A 23,518-nucleotide genomic window follows, 5' to 3' on the forward strand; every position below is an offset into this window, starting at 1 on the left:
TCCCTTTAAAAAAAAAGGGGGGGGGGGGGGGGCAAGTGGGAGAAATGATTTCATAGATTTAATAAACAGTTCAAAGTCTCCTGCAGGACTTCTCATACTATGCATGTTTTTCATTGTTCTTTAATGAGTAAATGACCCGTTAATGTGCATAAGAACATATCAGAAGCACATGGCAGTGAAGAAGCTTGGGTGGTAGTAGATTTGATCAAAGATTTTCAAATCTGACCCCAAGTATTTGATGAAGAAGATTAACATGGAGACAATTTACCAAACAAATACAGCATTAAGAGCCAAGAGACAGGCTAAGGGAATTGAAGGCTCCAGATTGCCCACATAAAGAATATCGTTAAACATAAAGAAAACAAAGCCAGGATAAATGTCTGGGATGTGGAGTCCCATGCAACAGGAGTTCTGTGGCCTATTGATTCTTTTTAATTCTATTTTTAATATAACAAGTAAGGTATTTTTTTTTGAATTATTGAAAAAAAAAAAAAGTTGTGCCTGTGACCTGGGTTCTAAGAGTCTTACTCTAAGCATTTAAAAAGATTTCTGGACCAGAATTGGTTAATTAGTGCTTTGTGTTACACTGTGTTACATATGACCCAACCAGAGATAAAAAGGTTTAAAGGTCTCTTGTAACCCTGCAATGCCATTTGTAACACAAAAATAACCCCCTTTCATTACTGGCATGCCACTGTAGCAGGCAGGTTATTTTTTCCCTTCACTGCAATGAGGGCAGCTTTCGCATCAGAAGAATTCTTGGCAAATTAATGCGCTACCTCTTGGGCTAATTAAATTAGAAAGGATCAAAAATACAGAGCAGCTTTTGTGGTGGACACAATGTTGTGCTTCATGCATCTTGCTCAGAGAGGAATTTCTGCCATTTAGCCCCTTTTTGCCTCTAGCAGCGTTCTGGACTCTCTAACACAGTCAAGTTCCTAATTTGCCTCAATGAGAGAGAATTATTAACTGATAATAAGAAAAGGAGCATTCACAGCTCCAGGCTGGGCTGTGTGGAAAAGGGTGAGCTACACAGCACCTGAAGCGCATGCAATTTTTATTAATTCCTGCCTAAAACAACGCATTCAGGAGTAAAATTGCTGTGCAAATGACAAAAACAATTATAATTTTGATTCTTCGCTTCTGAAAATATGAACTGCTTTATCTCAAATATGGCTAGATTAAACTAATAATAAGTTCACTTCTCAATTCTGCACTAAGCATTTATGGTGGTAGCAAGTGCATTTCATTTTGGAGTTGGTTCCACTTAAACTGATTGTTCTTGTGTTAAGAGAGATTTTTGAAAGCGTGGGAGAAGGTGTAGTTTTTCATTTAAGCTAGCAACGTAAAGGGTAGAAGTGCTTTTCCTTATTGCAAATAGCAATTGTGTAGTTTAGTGAGAATGATCTGTACAATAAAGGGTATTAAACCATACCTAGGACAATGCAAAACAACGAAGTGAGAATGTTCTTGGATGGATGTAAGCTTATAGTGGGCTGCCCTCTCCTTCCCCTGCCACAATATTTCTTTTTAGAGCAGGGATATGTTTTTGGACAGACATCTCCATCACAGTTGGACTGGGCCATGCTCCTCTTCAAAATGAAATTCATGGTCACAACCGAACAGGCACACAGGGCCCGCTCTGCCTGTGCTTGGGTAGGGAAACTTTTATTAAAGCTAACAGGAGTTGGCTGGATAGGGAAAACAGGATGAAGACCCTGCATTTAAAGTTTAAATAATAATTCTTTGTCCAAGATCCACTAAACTTTCTCTGCTTTCAAGATATTGAAACCTCTGCTGTTTTTTCTACATGGATGCTGACCATAGAAAAACAGTGTATTTTTGCCCTAATGGTTCCACTCACTGCCATACTGGAGTCTGCTGAACTTTCAAGTATCATCTGTATCTGCTTTATTTTTTATTTCAACCATACGTGCTTTTATATGTGCCTGAAAAAAATAAATAAATTCAAAGATCTTGAAATAGTAAGGAGGGCATGCATGCAAGTTACAGCAGCCCCAGGGTAACCGTATCTCACTAATGATTAGCATGGAGTTTGTGACTAGTTTGACTCACATTTTCTTTTCAGAAAAGTAAAAGGATGCTGTTGAAATAGTTTTTATTTCACTGGCATACTCAGTATCTTCTCAAATACATTTTTTTTTTTTTGCTTATGTGTAATTTGGAAAGAAAAAAAACACATAGTAGCTTGCAAGTCTTGAATGTTGGTAATTTTTTTTCAAGCATTAAAAAAAAAAAAAAGCAGTGTGTGGCAGATGCGTTTTGTGTGACTGATAGACTCTACCCGCAGTTACAAGAAATAACGCCCAGGTGCCCTGGTGAGAGCAGTCCCGTGTTGAGCTCTGCCTCTGCAGTAACCACGCAGCTGCAGACGGTGCCTGCCCTGGAGAATTGCGATGTCAGTAGATGGGGAAGAGGAAAAAAGTTAGAGGGAAAGGAACCGCCTTCTAGCTTTTGAATGCTGAAACATTTTAAAATTTCACTCCAGTGTTCCTGCTGGTGTAGAAGAAGCAGCTTGAAGCGGGGGGAAAGAACAGTCCAAGAAGCAGTGCAGAGCCCCTAATTATGTCGGTTAATTACCTTTGAAATAAAATATTCTTGATGTGTAAAGGTGGGAGAGCATGAGACATAGTTTATAGCTTTTTCTTTTTATTTTAATGCTATGGTACTGATTAAACCACCCTATGTAGATCCTTTAAGACTGCCAAGAATCTGGAAGTCCGTGTTATTTGCTAGCAGCCCTGGGCTGTGCATTGAGGGTGTTTGTTTGTTTTTGTGAAACGGAGGGGAAAGATGAAATCGAGAGCATGCGCAGCACTTGGGCTCAGAACTTGGAGATGAAAGATGTGTTTCAGTGGGAAATGGTACATCGGTACCTGGGCCCATGGCTGTGGCAAGGGGCTGCTGCTCCGTGGCCTTGTGGCTATGTCAGGCTGCTGCTACGGGCTGCTGTGCTCATGCAAAAGTCCCTGGCAAAAAGATCAGATGATAAAATAATTAATTCTGCTGTCATTTTTAAGGATCTGAGATGAACTGGGTCACAGGCTGATTGGATGAGTCATAAAAGAAAAATGTTCTTTCTGTGTGTCTGAGAATGGGCAGAAATAGTTTTATAGCATGACTTTTGAGATGGGAGGGACATGGAGCCGGACTCCAAGCTGACTAGAAGAGTCTCCAGAGACAAGCAGGCACTGTTTTGTTCCTGGATTAGGAAGTTATAGATAACCCAGGAGCCACTTCTTACTGCACCAAAATCGGTCACTGACATGGCTTACTCGTTTGTTGGCAAAAGAGATGACTTCAAATATTTCTGGCTGCTTAGAGAGGATTAGTAAGGCTTTTACAGTGCGCTATGGTAGAGTTACAGGCATGAATAAAAGGCAAAATAAAGCTATAAACACTCATCTCTTAACTAGAACTGAAAAATATTTTTATCAAATTATTCAAGAGTGGGAATGATCTCTCACAAGTCTGTAGAAATCTTTTTGAAATATTATTTCCTGTACACTCATTAGAGCAATCTGGTAAAAAGAAAAGATGATTATGTACATAATTTAGGTAGGAAAGAAGGAAAACTAGCGTATTTCAAGCAAAGCTAAAAGGTTTGTATTAGTCAATCATAAAAAGAGAAACTCCTGAACTTACATTTATACATTTACATGAAATCATTTTGTGGAAACATCACTTTGAATTTCTAGTCATTTAACAGGAAGATGGGGAAACTTGGAAAAAGTTATGGGCTGATGGTAGCTAATTTTTAGGTCCACCTAAAGATCACTTGCCAGGAATTTCCACATCCTACAGATAATAAAGTCACTTTCTATCTAGGTGACTCCTAGTAGTACAAGACCAGGCATGAAAATCATCTCAAGAAATATTCCATGCACATGCAGACTAATGAAAACCTGGGTAGGTTCTGATTGCTTTTTACAGTTTGTGATGTGAATTGAGTTTTTTTTTTTTTTTTTTTTTGTGGAGAAACCATCCAAGATTTTTAAAGAGATAGAAGTATCTGCTCCTTCCAGTCCTTTGGTTCCAGGTCTTCTGTTTTTGCAAAGGCTTGAACTTGGGCTCCGCTGCTTAATGACCATGTTGCCTTTGGTGGCCTCAGTACATACCAGGACTTCAATGATTTGAATAAGATATCATGCGCATCAAATGATCGTATGCTCAAAAATATCTCTGGTTGCCTGTATTTTGCTTCTGCCTGGAGTTGCTAGATGGTGAGGCTCATGGGTTTAAGCCCTTTGGTGCTTAGGTACATGCCTAAGATCCTAACCTGTTGCTTGGTCTGCTGCTCTTCTGTTATTTAGTGGGATCTGTAAGGGATTATGCAGTTTCCACACCAGTGTGAGAAGTGGGGATTTTGTGGAGGGAGGTAGAACAAACCTATGGAAACCATGGCATGTTGTTCTGCTGCAAACATACTGCTAATATGTAAGAAACTGTCTCTACATATGGGAAATAATGACAGCTTAAGCTAATGAGATTGAAATTTAGGTGCTGCTACATCTTAATTTTCCATTTAGTACATCTCGTTGAGATTTGTGGGGCTGGACATCCTTCCTCGCTCAGGAGCTGCCGTTGGATCCTCAGCCAGGACCAAAGCGAAGCTAAGCTCACAGCTCTTTAGCCTGGCCTCTCTTCCTGAGAGGTCAGATCCCTACCCCGAGCAGATGGGTGCTTTTCTTGAGCAAATTTTGTTGATGTCTGTTTGCTAAATGAATGTTGTCCTAGATACATAAACTGTTGCATGCTTTTAAAGCAAACCAATTTGGTGCTGATGATTCACTCCGTGCAGTTCTGCCTAGCCAGTGATTATTTTCTGATATTCCTTCCCCCCTCCCAATGAAATTTAATTTCCTGAGAGTTGGAAAAATTCTGAGCAGTATTGTTTTAACCTTTTCAGTGGGGACTCCCTCTTTCTAGCATGCTAAGGTATGATATTTAGTTACTGGCTCGGCATGTTGGAGCTGCAGGTTCCAGTTCATGTTCCCCTTAACTTGGAGGTCAGTAATGGTGGAAAAAAAATACTTTTTGCATGCTGAAGGATGGCTCTTGGCCTGGAGCTGTGTTATTCAAGGACACCAATGTTGCATGGAGGAACTGAGGACTTTGAATCTTGAGAAAATCAAAATCTGACAGCTTTCTCAGCTTTTTTCTTTTTCCTTAAAATCAGAAGTTTTGTTTCCAGTCAAAAGGCATTTGGAGATGACGTAAATTGCTGTTAAGGGAAATTCATTCCACAGATCTGCTGTGGGGATCCTATTGCAAGTTCTGGATTGTGCTGGACGTTGCATCTGTATCTGAAATACTGGGGTTCCAGGAAGGCGCTAACAGGCAGCTCTGCCAAAATTTCTGGGTAGAAATTTTTCACGTGGATTTTGCCACTGCTGTGTTTGGGTAGCCTTGATATCCATTCGGGAAGTCACATAGCTTACAAATTACTTCAATCTCTAAATGAAGGAAGGTTACAGAGAAAATTAGTGTCCCAGTTCCCCATTTTGCATTATTTTTGAAGTTTCTTTCTCTCTGAAATTGCTAATAACAGATGCTTGAATTCTAGTCAAGTGAAAAATTCCAATTGATTTCAAAAGAAGTTGGATTGGATCCTAGCATCAGTTTGGCACCTATGAAAATATAAACATATGCAAGGACTTCACTTTCAACTGCACTCAAAAATAATATTAAAAAAAAAATCTAATGACAAAATTCTGAAACTAATTATTTAGAAGGAAAAAACTCTTCAAAATTTACAGAAGTTTCTGATAGGAAGTTTAAGATATTGCTTAACAGCTTTGAATGTCAAGTATATCTGAAAACTTGAGTGTAGGCCATGTTGTCTTTTTGTTAAAGGAGTTGCCTTTCCTCTCATCATCCCACTTTTTGTGGCTTTTAAATTCAGTAATACTTGGTTCTGGAGATATCGTACTTTGGCTCAGGATTCCCTTGTGTATGTTTGATTTGGGTTCAGTCTTGGGGTGTTCTGTTCTATTTGGGCTCAAGCATATGGTTTGATTTTAAGTTAACTGACACCATTTCTTACATATACACATTACTCATTCACCATACAAGTTCAATAAAATTATGGCATCTTTTATTTTTTGATTTAAAGCTGACAAAGAAGTCATACTTAAAACCAATCTAGGAAATTACTTCATTGTCAAAATTATTTCCTCTGATCATTTCCATGCTTTAATTTTATATTATTCTTTCTGGAGCTGTAGTGGAGAAGTTTTACCACTGGAATGAATGGGAAAATGACATCATAGTAAAATGTCATGTTTTTTCAGCTCTTAAATGGCTGAACTACAATTAATCAAAATTGGTGTGATTTTTATGAAGTGGTATGACCAATAATTTAGAATTTTAATTGGGACCTTAAATGTCTTTTTTAAGGCATAAACATTTAGAAATAGTATGTTCTTTAAAGAACAGCACAAAACCAATATGATTGTGCATCGCTAACATCAAATGTAGCCTGTATTGTGTGAAATGGTGAATATGACATGGTTAAAAGATGCCTATTTTTCTTTGCATCGAGAGGATGTTGTGGGGAAGGCGTTGTGCGGGACTCTTAGCGGAAGATAGCTTGTTTCATTTTAAGTTGTGCTAAGCAGTGTATGGGATGGCAGCCTGCCAATTAGTGATCCATTTTCTCAGAAACCTAGTTTGAGGCGATGCCAACCAGTCACATACATCTTATCTTCAGCATCATAGTGCAGTCTCGTAATTCGTGCAAAATTATGTTTGACGTTAAATTATAAACCCTTAGTGTAATAATAAAAATAAATAAATAACCCTAAAAGCAAATTAAAAATTATGTTTTCACTGGAGCAGGTTATAAGCCCACTAGAAATGTGATCTGTATTCATCAGTCTATGGGCAAAATTCCATTTCTGAAGTTTTTTTTTTTTTTTTTTCCTCCCTCTACTGAGGAAAAAAAAAGCTACAATTCACAAAAATGAAATTTAGTTAGTCCAGTGTTTTCTTCTTCTTTAAGGCAGAGGGTAAAAACTTTATTTTAACATTTTTTTTTTTTTTTTTTTTTTTTTGAAAACGAAGCTTTAATAAACAGTGAAATAGTAAAGTAAGTGCAGTCTATTCCACATCCAAAATGCTGTGGTGTGACTCCTTGCAGTACTCCAGTGTCACTAGCTGCAGGTTTCAGGAGGCAAAGCTTCCTCGTGCCTCATAGATGTTGTGTAGCACCCTGTTTCCTGGTGTCTCTTATGAGCTCACAGATAACCGTTGATCTGTAGAGGCTGAGGAGAAGACTGAAAGACTGGTTGAAAGCTGAGCTAACTGGGGAAAGGAAAACTTTTTTTTTTTTTTTTTTTTTTGGTCAACTTTGGTAAATTGCTACTTATTGACATCATTACATATGTACTGTATTATTTTTCCTTCTAGCCTCAAAAATATATTTTCCAGCAGGACTGTGGTGTCGGAGCATTATTTATTCTTTGAGAGCTTCTAAACTAAGGAATATTTCCATCTAACAATGCTCCCTGCATATCTGAAATCCTAGGCCAAGTTCAACCATTTACTGATTTGTTGGTATCATCTGCCAGGATGAATTCATGAGGCAGACAATTAAAATCTTGGATATATTCCTGTGGATGGCATATAAAATATAATTTTACAACTGTTGGCCTTGCAAGCAAATATATATATATATAATTAGCGAGAAGATTTCTGAACAGTCTAAGATTGTTTACATGTAGAATTCTCATTAATTGGAATTCAAGCTTCAGTGAAAATGGTTTTAGGAATACTTGCGTGCCCAAACATGAAAATTAATCCAAAATCACTTAAAATCTGACTTTCACTTGCTTTACAGAGTAGACTTCACTTTCAGATCACAGCCTAGATAATTCCTCGATACCTCTTAGTTCATACTTAGCAACACCTATTCAGAAAGCCAGTGAGATATTCACGTTCATTTAAATGTTTAATAGAGTGAAAAGGGCCTATTCACTTTTAACTTGGATACCTTCTACTTCTTTCTGTGGCCTAGAACACTAAGAGTGGGAGTTTATCTATTTTACTACCCAGCTTCTCTTAACCCTGGCTCCCTGCTTTCTCCTCCTTGCCTGGTTATTGACAATATGAAGACCATGGTTTGGGATAAGCTCTGTTCTCCAACAAATGTGCCTTGCATAGGACAGCATGGTTTTCACAGCTATGGTGCTTCCGAGCCTCTCTCTGCCTCTGCAAGGCAGCATGCTCTACTGCACTGAGTCCAGGACAAGGCTTCCAAGCGATTGCCAGGTAACTCCAAACACTTTCATATCTTCTAGTGCCAAATTAATTCTGGTATTGGAAATTAATTTCCTAGCATGTTTTGGGAATAAAGAGGTGAATTAATTACTGTGGGCATCATGATAGCAAAGCCTGCAGTTAGTCATTGGTTCAGATTAGCATGAAACCAGTAGTAATTGGGTTCCGCTTCTTTATCATTCAAGAGCTCTTTTACATGACAACATGATATACACATCTCCAAGGGATACCTTTGGCACTTCCACCGCTCTAATTTCTTTGCACACCCTTGTTCATTATTGAATCTTGGAACCAAAGCAGGATATGGAGAGGTCTGTCCGTCTGCTTTATTTCACCTAAGCAAACTCTACGCTCCCTTGTTAGCACAGGAAGCATTTACAAAAGTTGTTTAAAGAGCAATTGCTCTTCTTCACCAGGGATGCTAGTCTTTGCTTTGAATTTAAATCAGGTTTGTGACGCAGAAGGGAAACGTAAAGCTTCTGGGCTGTTTGTGAGCTGAGCGTTGTTGATGGGCTTCATAGTGCCTGAGAAGAAGGAGATCTCATCAGACTGGCTATGTATTTAGGCAACTATATTGCCCCATATTGCTCTGTATCATTAAAGTTGTGTACGGAAGATGGAATTAGGAGCTTTAAAATACATAATGTAAACAAGTTCTGAATGCTGTCAAGTAAATGTAATTGTATTGCTAGAAGTGGAGATCCTACAGCCGTATTGCTGCAGAAAGCAACTCTAATGTCTATGGGAAAGGACGTAACGAATACAGACTCTAGGTCAACAAGTAGTGTCTACACTGCCTGTACTTGTTTTTGTTTTTGCCATTACGTTTCCTGTGTGTTTTGCTATGAAGTCTCATTCTCCTTATCTGTCTTGACAGATGGAATCAGTAAATGTTACATTATAAAGTTTTATCTAAAAATGTCTTCCATTGATAGTGCATTTATGTCGTATCATAATAGCTCTTTGTACCAAAGCACTGAGAGCTGGGAAAATCCTGGCTAGTGAGTAAGCTTGCATTTTTAAAGTAGTAAAAAAGTTCTTTGTTCTACAGCATCCTATTTTTAGTGTGAACTTAATTAAAGTGAGTAAGGAATTTAGAAATCTGGAATAGGAAAAATGGGTCATTATTAATTATTATGTATACAATAAATCCAGGGGCTGTGGTCTTTCTTCACAATACACGTATGTCTTTTCCTTCCTCACAGGCATTTCTCATTGCCAAATCACTCCCCTTCTCTATGGCCCTGGTTTAACAAATTACTGAGCTGAGTATCTAGCTGTAAGTGGACAAGGAAGGTTTTTTTTGGGTTCAACTTAGACATTGTCAAGACCATTTCCATGCCGAATTAAGCATAATGCCTTGTCGAAAGCCAGCTTCGCTAATGTATCTACAAAGCTACTTTTCTTCTTCCAGTCCTTCAACACATTCTCCCTTTCACCTGCTGCCTGTCAGTCTGCAGTCAGGGAAGGCACATTTCTTTAAGCGGGAAGGTAGGAATTTCAGGTCTGCAGGGAACAGGAATGTCCTCAGCTTATATTATTTGCAAGCAATGTTCATATTCTCTAATCAATGTAATTCAGGTTCAGGTTTTCTCTGACCCCATTCCCTCCACCTCTTCCTCCTTAGTGTTTACAACTCCGTCAACATTTCTCTTGTTGGTACCTTTTTTTCCCCGTGTTCTTTCTCTCCATCACCCCAGCTCCTTTGTGACCTCTCTGACTTGGCTTCTTTGCTATAGACGTTATTGTGAGTCCCCTTCTGCCATAACACCACTGCTGCCTGCCATGTGCATAAAACGATGTGCCTTGGGGTAAGGCAGGACAAAACGAGCCTGTCCATACCAACTGGGCCACCTTTTACTTCTGTTCAGGTAAAGTAATACACAGTTGTCTTGATGTAAATGGTCATCTGCAGCTCCTTGGCTTGGAGTTGGTGATCTCTTCTGATATGTACCACTGCTTCCATTCCTCTGTGAGACAAAAACACCAAAGAAAACTGCTTATTATTTATTTTTATTTTGGAAATAGCTCCAAACTAGAAAATAAAAATGCATTTTCAGCTACCTCTGGAAACTAAACTTCTTTTGAGAAATGGGGGAACTCAGGAACATGAGTGGTTCTTCTCTCCTCTTCTCTTGTTTCAAATCTGTCTACATGCTTCAGCTGGAGATTAGTAATATTTGACATTTCCATGAAGAATTCCTAAGTAATTCATTTTAACTATGCCAAGTTGGTAAAAGGTTACCATTATGGTTCATCTGGTTACACAGGAATTACTAAACTGCCAGGATTGGACTGGTTTGCATTATTGAATATCCTGTTTTTGCACTCATAATTCTAGGATTATTCCCAGTGACATCCTGTCAAACGACTTCAGTTTGGACTCTTGTAAATTATGCCCCTTGGGTTTCTCTGAGTGCCTACAAATAGACAGGAAATGTTCAGCAGTGATTAAAGCACATCAATATACTCTGTCAAATAGTTACTGTTTTTAAAACTACAGGTGGATAAATCTTAGCAATGGAAAAATTGGCTAAGTAAACTAATTATGCTGGTTTTATTTTTGACTAGATAGGAGGGCTATAAATAAAATATCTATAATGTATTTATATAATGCAATGCTTTTATAAGAATGAAAGAGAAACTAAAGAACAAATAATTCCTAGTAGGGCTTGTATATTGTCTCATAAACCTCACAATTTTTTTGGGTATTTCAAGTACTGTTTAAGCGTAAAAGTAAATACAAAAAGACAAAAATATTTTTTTTACTGCAGTCTAGCATTAGGTTTTTTCCACTTTTTTTTTTTTTTTTTTTTTTTTTTTTTTTCATTTGTGACTTATACTGCTACAATAGTATAAAGAATAAAGCAATTATCATTACTAGTTCTTCATTTGATGGTGAAGGGCATACCTTTCATAGGCCAAAACTCCTCTTAGTGGCAAATAACACTCTTGGCAACTGTGAAATGTTGATTTGACAGTGTTCAGGCTTGTAACTGAAGGCTTTGAATAAAGCACTTTTAATCTGTTCTCACTTGGCATTACAACAAGTTGTTACTCTTCTAAAGTTACCTATGGAGAGCAATTAATTTAAAATTAAATAAATAAATGGCTTGGGTCTGGTGGTTGTTCCCTCCAAAAATGTACACAAATCTCTTTGTAGATCTAGTGCTGAAGGTCACACCTGACACATGTAATACCGCACCCTGTCAACCTATTGACAGGTGAGTAGTGTACTCGAAAGTACATTAGTTTAATATTTTTTGTGCTAGGGTGACAGACTTTTGTTTGCTTGTTTCTTTACGGCAAAGATATTACAGATTTTCCTGAGTTATAATGGAGGGGTCTCGAGGAAGATTTCTTCTAGAATTAGGGAGAATACCTGAGATGACACATCTTTGTTGACTTGCTTCTCTTTTCTGATAGAGAGGGAGTAACCTATTTAAAACTTTTGCTTTGAATGGTCTGTCCAGGATTGTGTTAGCCACATCCTAGTTTCTTTATATAATATTTCTCCATTTGGAGCTTTTGAACCCAAATGGAAGAGAAATTGATCAGTGAAACCTTGTCATATTTCAGGCTTTTTGAGGTTGCTGCTGCAACCACTTACAGTGACATGTATCGCCTCTCTGCTGGAGCGATGCTGTAAGATGTCGAGCCAGCACTGTATGCAGGGCTCTTTGCTGATTGAGCTCCAAACCCACAGGTTTTCAAACTGCTCCTCATGTTTGGGGGGTGGGGTGGGTAGGTGGGCTGGTGAAGGAAAAGAAAGTGTTTGTAGTCAAGTTTTAAAACTGGAGACAAATTTCAGAATTCCTTAACCTCATGGAATAGTGGCTGGTGAAAGGCAAGATTTAGATTTGTAGTCACCATGGCCCCTAAACTTTGGTTTGGGGCTTGGATTTGGTCTGTCAATTTAGAAACCTGCCTCCCTTCCCCTGACCCAAGTTTGTGCATAAAACCTCAAATGTTTTACTACAGCACATATACATATCTCAAATACCTGCTGAAGACATTTCCTCCTGTCTATAGACATCATCACTATGCTTGCCAGCCTCTTACTTTTGTCTAGGCTTTGTGATGGCTGCTCAGATAAATTTAACTAAACTGGTAGACTAGACTTTGACCAAAAAGCGCTGTGATAATTTCATTCCATAAGAGAAGAAAGAAGATTAAAATCCACAAGGGACCTCCTTCTCTTCCTGTTCCTCCAAAATTGCCATCAGCCAGGGGATTACTTGAAGGGCTTCGTGTAGATATATAAGCCAAAAGTGTGCCATGAACACCTACCTTTTGAATAGAATGAATCTACCATTTATTCAATAAAAAATCCTCCCCTCTGAGCCTAATATCCTTAGTGTCATCGTTAACTATAATATGTAATCATAATCATTTTGGAGGTAAACCTGGGGTTAATTTGGCCAAACAACTGCTGATCACTAACAGTGGCCTATTCAAGTGTATGAAAATGATCCCCTGTAGTTCTTACATGTATGACGGAAGTAATATATTGTGCTTTTTTTTTTTTTTCCTACAGGCTGAGTGCCAAGGTATTAGTGTTCCCTGCGACCAACTCACAATGACTGGATACTTTTAGCTCTATCTTTTTTATGAACAGGTGGATAGGAAATTATTTTGGCATTAAATAAATGGAGAGAGGTGCTGGAATGGGTTGCCTCTGTGTTAAGGGCCCACTGCCAGTCTTTTTTTTTTTTTTTTTTTCCTGTTTTCTTTTTATAGCAGGCTTTGAAACAATATGTGGATTTCTTTTGTCAGGAGAATGAAGAAGGGGTCTTTGGTGGCGTTCTGTAGTGTCACTGTCCTACCTGCATTGACACCACGCTGCTCCCTGGGAGCTTTGCTTCACTTGACAGCAGCCTGGCAAAACTGCTCTTACTGAAACCCCAGAAGCAGCGGCAGGCACAGCAAAGTCTTAAATCAGCTCTGCTGTTGTGTTTTAGTGTCCATACGGCAGCTAGGACCTGTTACAATATTTACATATATGCTAAAGCAAATACGTACCTATACAATGTAATGTACACTTACGAAATGAAGGGAAATATTGATTGAAAAATATGTTAAAAAAAGAAGATGTTAAAAAAAAAATCTTTTACTATTTCATAGCTGCTCAGAGTATACAATTGTGAAGGCAATAGTTTTAAATACGGAAACTTGAAAACTTTCCTACAGTTTTGAGCAGATAGACCTGCAGGATGCATGCTAATTACATTAACTGCATGTCTGTTGATTTGATCCCCTGTAGTGGAACCTCAAAATAAGATATTTTGTTGTGAAGCTGTACATGAAAATAAGAGGATCCATTAGATTCATTCCCACTAACAAATTAATAAATGCTGGCCAAAATGACTTGAATGAAGCTGATTCTCCTGATAGCGGGAGGGGTAGTACAGGAAGGCTGAATAAAATTAGATGTGAACCTCAAATGCTTTTTTCCCCGTCTAAAAATATTTCCCCAGATCCATGTAACTAATCACATGTTTTATTTCTAACTATAGTAAATTGAACTGGTTCCTAGTAAAGGAAGGAAAAAAACATAAGATCTGAATGATTACACTAGTGCTCTCTCTTCCTTTGTTTAAGGATTATTGTCTGGGGGCAGAAGAGAGGAGTAGACACTGTAACTGAATGGAACAAGGCAATAAGATAAGTGAAAAAGATACCGTTGGAGGATATTTCAGTTTTACAACATTATTGTCCATGTACTAGTTCTGAGGAAATATGCATGGGCATAAACCTCTACATTGTAATGAAAGAAAAGAGTTGATTCACTCATCAGCAATAGCAATGTAACTCACTTTATAACAGCAAGAGCCAAGCATATGGTATTCATCATTAGCAGTAGCAACAGAAGCGATTTCTGCCGGGTTGTGGCTGGATAACGTGGCCGCAGCGCCCACTCGCCGGGCTGCCCACCTCTGCGATGCCCGGCACTGCTCTGCTGCTGCTGCCCCGTGCTCTGGGGCTTCTGCCCCGTGAGCTGAGACTGCACTTGGTCCTTGTGGTCTCCTCAGTGAAACGAGTTCCCTCATTAATAGTTTTACCTTTGTTTGCCTCTTCATCCCACTGTTTATGAGCTCTATTAATCTGCAGGACTATAAAGTCTGTCCAAAGAAACACTATATGACAAAAAGAGCTTTCTGTCCCCCCCCCAAACCCTTCTTTTCTCTTAATGATTGGCTGGGGGCATGGAGGCCTGAATCAAAACCTGAAGCTGTCAGCTTGCTGAAGTAGTAAGTAGCTTTTAAAATGTCTTTACTATTCGCTGTTATCATTATGCTTACATAGTACAACAGCAGCTAAGCATTGGTTTGATAGTCACAGCGATCATCTGTACTCCTGTATAGCTTTTGTAATGTTCCTCTATAACATAAACGTCTGGCAGTACCTCAGAATCAAGACAAATGTTTAATATCCGTGTTACTAATGGTGAAACTGAGATATAGCATGTCTTAAGTGGCTAAACCCAAGTGCATTGCGCTGCAAGAGAGCTCTTCGAGCTGGGTTAGAGCCCTGCTGGTTCCCTATCGCGCCAGCCTGCGCCGCTGCGGTGGGCGAACTTTTAGCCCTGCAGACACTTCAGTTCACTTATCGATGACCTTGGGCACACTCTTGGTAGTTATTGCGGTGCTACCTTAAATTACACTCGAGATGAGAGGGAGTGGATGTAGCTATTCACATCCAGATACGAAGTTGGAGTGCAAACCTTTCGCTGACTTGCTGTGAACTGTGGAGTGTGCAAACTCCAGCTCTGTGCTTTAATGTATTTGTTGATGTTTAGAAATAGGAAAAGAGATGCATTTAGATGGCACAGAAAAGAGGGCCTCTAAAAGTCAGAAATTACTGAATATAAAGGTTCACAGTACCCAGCTGATGTCATCCATCCATCCATAAGGGGAACGACAGTTTTACCTGCTAACATTCTCCCTTGCAACCTTTGTTCTTACTGAGTCAGTTATTCTTCAGCACCAGGATTTCCTTTGTTTACTTCTGTGTTTATTTAATCTATCAAGTGTGATGAATCTTGTAATATGCTAGTCTGTGACTGCTCTATTGTTGTCCTCAAAAATTAAATTCAGTTTGTACTTTTTATCAAATCCCTTGATATTACATAAAATATTGTTGTTATGCTGTTACTATACTATCAAACCAGGAGAATAATTGAAGTTACCCTTCATCTCAGAATATTTTAGTCAGTGTATTTCTTTATCTGTTTTAAATTACTAAGAATTTCCTCCTTGAAACTGGAAAACTGTAGTGTGCATCTTTAGTTATGACCTTATATTGCAATTCATCACTTCTAGAAATCTTAGCTTGTTACTGAAAGGCAACCTTTGCTTTAAGTACTATACATTTACGTTCAACAGCCCACCCCCTGCCACCTCTCCCCCACCCCTAATTTTCCATTTGCAATACTTTTGTCCATCTTTTCTCTTCCTTTAAAGTCTGATCCATAATGATGATAGGACTACATGAATGCTAATATATGTATTTTTGTTCTCTATAGTGAGGCAACATCATTTTATACAGCAGTTTATTACTTTCATGAAATATTGGAGGAGTGTAAAGATGGGAAGTTTAGTACTTTAGTAAGAAAGCCAAAATCCAAACAATGCTTTGAACACTTGATTTTATTATTATTATTATTATTTTTGATGTTGACAAAACTGTGGATAATTCAACTGAAATAGTACAATTTGAGATGAATTTTCCATTTTGACAAGATCTAAAAAGCACAGTTACGTTCATATTATGTGTTCCTATTGGAGGCCACCTCAATGCGGAGCAAGCTGAGTCCTTAGGCTAAATTAAAGCAATGGCCTCTGCATGGAGCTGAGGTCCTTCCCACCAGGGGACCTGCTCCATCTCTACAGTTTCCACAGAAGCTTTCCTCTCATGTATGCTCACAGATGAGTTGATGGCAAATTGAGGCTTGATTTATTTATTTATTTATTTCCAAAGTACAACTTATTTGAAATCCCTAGCAACAGAAGAATTTCTTAATTTCTGTTTTTGTCCACCTTGCTCCCTTAAGTTTGGGTATTGACTTGGCCAAGCCAAACCATTATCCCTGCCTGACCAAGGAGTGAAAGTTCTTAATGCAACTAATTAGTAGCCTAGGGCGACTTTTAACCAGTTTTTAAATTGTAGGTCACTTCTTCTTATCTTCCCTTGGATTTGTCTGTATTCTCAGTCCATGTAAATGCCTGTGAGAAATGAACTGAATGGAGATGAGTTTTAACTCGAAAGGAAGAAGGTGTTTGGTCCACACTCTGCTCAGGTTTTATCAAGTGCCCATGTAGGACAGCTCTTGTCCCATTGAGTAGTGCTGTGATCCACTAATTAGAGGAGCAGCTTCCACTTGTCAGACCCCCAGCCTGCAACAAAGCAGGAACAAACAAGATGAGCAATGGAATTAGAATGGGGGGAAAAAGGCTGTGGAAAAAGGGGATGAGAAATATGGCAAAGGGAAGAGGGAGTTGTTAAGGCTATGGCTTTCCATCCATTTGGACAAACATGCTGTGTTTGCACTGAATTTGTTCCTCCTGTTCTTGGCAGTTGCTGCTGGCATCCTGAGGAGAGGAGGAGGGAGGTGAGGCTGAAGCCCACCTGCCCCCAGCTCCAGTACTCTGCCCTGCTCTCCACCTGGCAGGAGGGGACATGACACCCCTGATTTTCAGATTGGTGGCTGCACAAGATGGGACTTTGCAGATTTGGTAGGAGCAGGCAGATTTTACCAATTTATGTTGCCAAGTTACATACCACAAATGTGTCTGTAAGTGCTGAGAAATTAATATGACTGCAGCTTTGTTTATGAGCGGCGTAAAAACAACAAAGACAGCCACTCAACCAGATTTTATAAATTACATTTTTTAACTGAAAACATAATATGAGGTCAAGATTGTTGCCTCTGATTTCCAGGATTTTATTTTATTTTTTAAATTCAATAATTTTTACATTACCTCACTCATTCACTCTTTCCCTTATTCAAATGTACAGAGAGGACAGAAATTAGGAAAAAAGAGCATATTCCATAAAGAATGGAAAAAGATGACTTTAATGTATACAGTATTTTAACTCTCTGATAAACTTTACGAAGTTTACCACACAAAAGGTGTGAAGCTTGTTAGATATTGTTGCTGTATTTTGGGACTTTAGCTGGAGATGTGCTGGTGAGAAGCACAAATGGCCTTCACAGCACATAGGGGAATGCAGATTTTAAATTAGGTGTTTAAATTAAAAAAAAAACTTAAAAACAATTCTGCTGCTGTTGTAAAATGATCCCAAAGTCAAATGTATAGTTCCTGAAAATGGTAGTAGACTGAGGAATTTGTATGAACTTTTACAAATGAATCTCCACTGTTTATTTAAATTAAATAATATTTGCTTTTGTTGTTTATCATGCAGATGTCTTTCCTTACTGTCTGTATTTTTTTTTTTAATGCTTTTAAGGCTTTTCTTGATGTCTAATCCCTTTAAATGTACTGTATATCACATTTATGAAATGTATTGGTACCAGAAAGAAGCAGACGACTTTGTTTTTAAACAAAGACCCCAGGATAAGGGGCAATGTTTTTCCCCTCACAGGTGATGGAGTACGTACAAAGAATGCAGCGGATAATGGCAGTCCTGTCCTCTGAACAGATGGTGATGGTCCTGTTGCTAGGATAAGGCCTGAAGAATTTAGTTTTTAATTCCACATTATTTGCCTCAGTGCCATGAATATCCCTAGGTTTCCTCAGGCAAAAATACAACAAATACACAGAAAGAGAAAGAGAAGTGACATGCGGATAGAAAAGGAGACAGAGCACGGGAAAGGACTGGAGCCAGGTCAATAGAAGCTTTTGGGAAAATGTCTGCTCAGCTGTCTGCAATCACCTGGGTTTGAAAGGCAGGCAGGAAGGAAGATTGGTTTGGCATGAGAACGAGGCCTTTGATGCTTTAGATACCACAGAGAAAAATACCCATTTCTTCCCATTAGAAGTCTGTTGACTTTCCTAATTAAGATAAACATGTTTCTGAAGAAGTTAGCTCTCACAGTACTACATTTGTAAAAACAACCATGCTTTTAAAATATATACACAGACAAGGACGTGTGCCAAGAACTAGTGCTGGTGTGGTCTTACAAATCACTTTACAGGAATATTTTTAAATCATTGCCTTATTTAAAAGTGAGCGGATTTCATTCCCTCCAGTCAATTAAATATCTAATTTCAACTCAAGTAGATAATAACTGAAGTATTTTTATATAAATGAATGAATAGTTAGAAAACTGTTAAACACACAGCCCTCAAGCATGAAAAATATATTCGTTTAACAGTTTTATTCTTTTATCGCTAATTTACTACAGAGATTTTGCACTTGCATCATTTTAGTTTGTGACACTGGGGGGAAAGAAAACTTATTTCAAATAGATTAATTCAGATTGAAAATCTCGAAAATCCCCGTACCACCTGAATTAATCCAGTAGCCACATTCTGCATCTGGTGCACAGTGCTGATTGACAGTTGTGATTTTCCGACAATGGCTATTTTGCAAAAGAAGCCTGTGAAAATTTCCAGTGCCAGTGACCCAGTCCCCACAACAAAGAATGTGCAAAATGTAAAACAAACAAACAAAAATAATAAAAACCCACCACCACCACCAACAAAAGACACCACCAAAAACAATCAACAACAACAAAATATTGAATTCATAAATGGTCACAGAAGATATACAAGTTGTGATGACTGAAGTCTGGGAGATTGGTTTGTGTGTTCCACCTTTTCTAGGTGTCTGCACAAAGCCAGAGTTCATCAAGAGTTTTCAAGGAGCTCCCATATAATTTACTTCCAGTTTCAGAAGCTCTGTGACCAGTGAGTCTCTAGTTCAAATTACTGGCTCCAGTTCCCCCACCTTTTTTTTTTGCAGTTCTGCTAACTGGGATGTGATCCATGCCATTCACGTTGTGATCTACCACATAAAAATATAGCAAACGGGAAATCACATGATGAAAACATCTCCTGTTTGGTGCCTGAAAACAAGTTGAGAAAAATCTGGATGAAAGTATACAGGACTGAAAATATACTATGTGCCAAAATATACCGTACACATGTTATTTATGTGCGTGTGTGTATACATATGCATAATTCATGCTTCTATAGTGAAAAATCAACAGAACTTCATTTTATGAACAACCAAAAAAAAATTACATTCAAGTAAGATAGTTTCAAAATTTACTCCATTGGAGCAGACGCTTTAGAAGGTCTCGAAGCAGTTGCTGTTTCCATTATATGGCCAAAAGTATCCATAAATAATACAAAATGGATCGGAGTTTTTATGATGCTTGACTGTTTGGGTACTGCGTTGTCTCAGGACCTCATAATCTCCAAACTGGTAAGAAAATACTTTTTTCTCCTCTCACTAATGCCTTCACTTTCCAGTAGCCCCCAGCACTCCTTCACTTTTTACTTCAGTCTTGTTTCTGAGACTGGTGATCAGTTCATGGACTTCTTCCTCCCACCATCTTCAGTGTCTCAAAAAACTCAACGTTGTTTTCAATTCTGTAGAGTTTTTTGTTTGTTTGTTCTACTACATTCAGATAATTGATAGATTTTGCTTTATATTAAATCTCCAAAAGTGAGAAATCCTGGAGGCAGATAGAAGCAACCTTTTCCCCCTTCTGAGGGTAAAGGGGAGAAGGAGAGCTTTCTAGAGCATTGTTCATCTTGATCTGGATTAGGAGCAATCTGCAGAACCGTGTTCTGGAGAGTCCTTTTCCATGAGCTCCAGAGGAGGCCAACAGTAACTATCTGTGATGCATCTCTAAAAGTTAGATATCTTAGTGAGGCTACTGAGTAGAGGTATTCTTCAATTTATCCTACAAAATGTTGAGGTGAATTTGCTTCACGTAAATTAATAAAAATACCTCAAACTTGATCAGAGATGAAAGAAACCTTTTCCTTCAGAGAGTTAGAGATGTGGTTTCCCATGCAGTGTGCTTTATGATACACACAGAAACCTTTGTGGCTCATGTTGTTTATCCTTCATGTTGTAGGAAGGAGTCAGACGCATGCCTTCAAGTGAGATAATGTGTCACTTCTAACATTTCTCTTTTTGTAAAGTTTGTATTCTTTCTTTTAAATACTGTCTGTTCATTTGCAAATCTGTTATGAAGAAAGACTGGGTGCCCCCCTTCTCAATTCCTGGTTAATAAAGTGTCATATGCTATTGTCTTTTAGATTATGAGAATTAAACTGAAAAAAAAAAAAGTGTTTCTAAATCTCACCAAAATTTGATATGAATTTTCTTAAAAATAAGCTCTCTGAATTTTCTTTGCTTCCTAATTTTATATGGATATTTTTTCATGCAAAATCAAAAGGTGCCAGTGGCACAGATACCTCATGTAATGAAACACAGATTTCTCTTCCACTTATTTTATTCCTCACATTCATCATTCATATTTAATGCCACAGGCATTTGACTTCTTAATTCCCTATATCGAACTGAAGAGGCACACACAGCATGCACTCTAGTTTAATGACTTGTAATTCTTCTTCATTGATGACACACTTTTTCACCTGAAAAACTTGTGGTGTAAAACTTCTTTCACATCTGCACTGTAGTCAGCATCCTTAACAAGGCGACAATGGCTGGAGAGACGAATGCCTGAAAAGTATGAGGTGATAACCTTAAATGCCTCTTGGTTTTGAGAGAATAGTACAGGCCTAAGGGTTATTTTGTTGATTCTTTTTTCTTTAGTTGAACTTCAGTCACCGACTTCTGTCCCATTGGCTCTCAATCATGCCTCTTTTCTTTGCCATTCTCTTTTTGTGAGCCAAGTTTCAAGTAATATGAAACTCTCCTATCCTAAGCTAATTAGCATTAATCTTCTGAATAGATTTACCAATAATATTTTCAACAAAAAAGGCTTCATAGAATTCAGCTATGAATGACAGATTATTGCATCTGACAACAGTATTTCAAACTAAGATATGATGAACTAAGCATTACCCTCAATATATGTGTTTGTTTACAAATATCTCACAGGAGTGCCATAGCTGTTAGGGTTAGTGATTTGTAAGAGTCTTTAAATCCTGGAATAAAATATGTAGAACTACAAAGCATTAAGGGTATTGGAACAGCCTTACACCTTTCCATGATTTCAAAGCACTTCAGAAACATTTCTCAACCCTCTTAATCCTGAAGCTTAGGTAGTCTTATATTTTACTGATTTCCCAAAGGGATAGATGGAAATGTTGAAGAGTTATAGTTTGCTAACCATGAGCATGCTGATAGCCACATGCAGTATCTGCAGGAAAACAAAAATTGACATTGAGTTTCCCTTCTATTTGAGAGAAAAAATCCTGAAAGTTTCCCTCTGATGCTTTCAGGAAATCAGAAAGAAAGAGCAAAGAAGTAAAGCTGCCTGGTTATTTGAGGAGAGCATGATTGAATGAGAGCAGGAGAAAGTGGAGGTTCTTTACAATAAAACTCAACTCACGAGTAGAGGAAGAATGTTTCTCATTCAAATCTTGCTCGAGGCATGTGTCCTTCTAGGACATAGGTGGAGTGGAAGTGGATGAGGAGGAGAAGGGGTCCGTTCTGGTTCCTAGTGCAGGCTTCAGGCTAGGAACTAGCTAGCGTAGCATGTTGAGAGTAAAAATACAGCTTTAGGAACAGCTTTAAAATACCTGCTTTCTTAGTCGTGTGTTCAGTGGGGTCATCTTTCTGTGAAACCATTTGCTGTCTGCCAGTGACCTCCGTGTCCCTGGCTCCTTTGTGTCCCTGTCTCCAGCACAGTAAAACCGCAGCTGTCCTGCTGTGAAAAGGCTTTATTCGTTGTCAGGCATATAGCGAAGAGGAGGAGAGGTGGAGGTTATCTAGGTAGTGATCCTTTTAAATATAACATCAGTTTTTCAGGAAGCTCAAAGAAGTGAAAAAAGTTATGCTGGAATACGTGCAATGATCATGAGAAAATGAGAATTATTCTATTGATGAATGGCACTTTAATTTTAGTCTTTATAATATGCATGAAGTTTCCTATTGGAATATACCATATATATTAAAAAGAAAAAAAAAAAAAAAAAAAAAAAAGGTACTTTTCAAAAGATCTGCAAATGTTCCAGCAGAAAAATACACAATATCTGTCTAAGAGGGGTTTTGGAGGTCACCTTGTTCAAATTCCTGTTCCAAGGTAGGACAAGCTCTACCTAAAATGCACTGCAACTGTCAGATGTTCTTTTGTTTGTTTGTTTAGCTGTTTTTGTTGTTATGCTTTTACCCTCCCCCTCCTGGAAATTTTCTGTTACTTTAATAACTTTCCAATAGTTCTCTCCCTTTTTTTTTTTTTTTCCTTCTGAAGATCTTAATGCATTTAGCATTCTGGTTTCTATTTAGTACTTAGAAATATCTCAGAAAGTGGTAATTAATAAATCATTAAAATTTTGCATCTCATTTCATTTTCTTCTTTCTCCACTACTCTGTATTTTCAGACACAGTACAAAGTAATTCTGAACATCTAAATACGGATTTTTTTTTTTTTTTTTAACAACAAAGATGAATCTAAATGATGAGGGTTAGTCTGCAGACTTTTTCTTTACCTGTTAAAGTCTATTATTCAAACTATTTTCTTAAAAAGATTTCTTAGATTGATCTTGTGTTATCTGGCACCTATGGTGAAGGAATAATCACACAAACAGGGATTTACAAGCTTGAATATTGAAGAGAACATAGAGTCACTTTACCAGTAGGGCTTTCCTGGGAATAGGGAATAGTAAGGTTGAATATAATGCTTGAAAACTACCGATATTTTCAGTAGCACCAAAGGAGGTATGGGAAATGATGAAAAAACTTATGAAAGGTAAACTGACTATAATTCATACTAAATATCTCCCCTTGTGCAGAAGCTCTTTTTAAATTACTCAGATAAATGACCTCATTTATGGAATATTTTGTACTGCATGAACTTATATGGGCACCTGTCATGTATATATATTTTTAATACTGAACTTGTATAGATGGCTTAAAGTCCCCCTTGCCCTTTAGTAAATTTAAATCTCCCACAAAGCTGCTGTACAGTAGTCATAAAGAAACATTTATGGTTCAACATAATTTCCCTTCATTTCTGTTTCTTTCTTTTAAAAAAAATAAAAGGCAGTTTAAAAGTAATAAAGCACTTCCTTCTGTAAATCTTTGATCTTTTTTCTTCCTTAGGGAA

At 38.0% G+C, this 23,518-nt stretch overlaps 2 long non-coding RNA genes across 2 annotated transcripts in view; one reads left to right on the forward strand and one right to left on the reverse strand.

Moving 5' to 3' along the window:
• LOC118170292 overlaps positions 1–23,518 on the forward strand; it is a 73,826-nt gene that overhangs the window by 47,785 nt on the left and 2,523 nt on the right. The window lies entirely within an intron of this gene.
• On the reverse strand, positions 16,273–21,959 carry LOC118170291. Its single transcript, XR_004752627.1, has 2 exons — positions 21,803–21,959; positions 16,273–19,333 (listed from the first exon to the last, which is right to left on the reverse strand). It is a non-coding gene; the product is annotated as an uncharacterized LOC118170291 (long non-coding RNA).

This window comes from Oxyura jamaicensis, chromosome 7 (genome assembly GCF_011077185.1).
Source record: "Oxyura jamaicensis isolate SHBP4307 breed ruddy duck chromosome 7, BPBGC_Ojam_1.0, whole genome shotgun sequence".
Lineage (NCBI taxonomy): Eukaryota > Metazoa > Chordata > Aves > Anseriformes > Anatidae > Oxyura > Oxyura jamaicensis.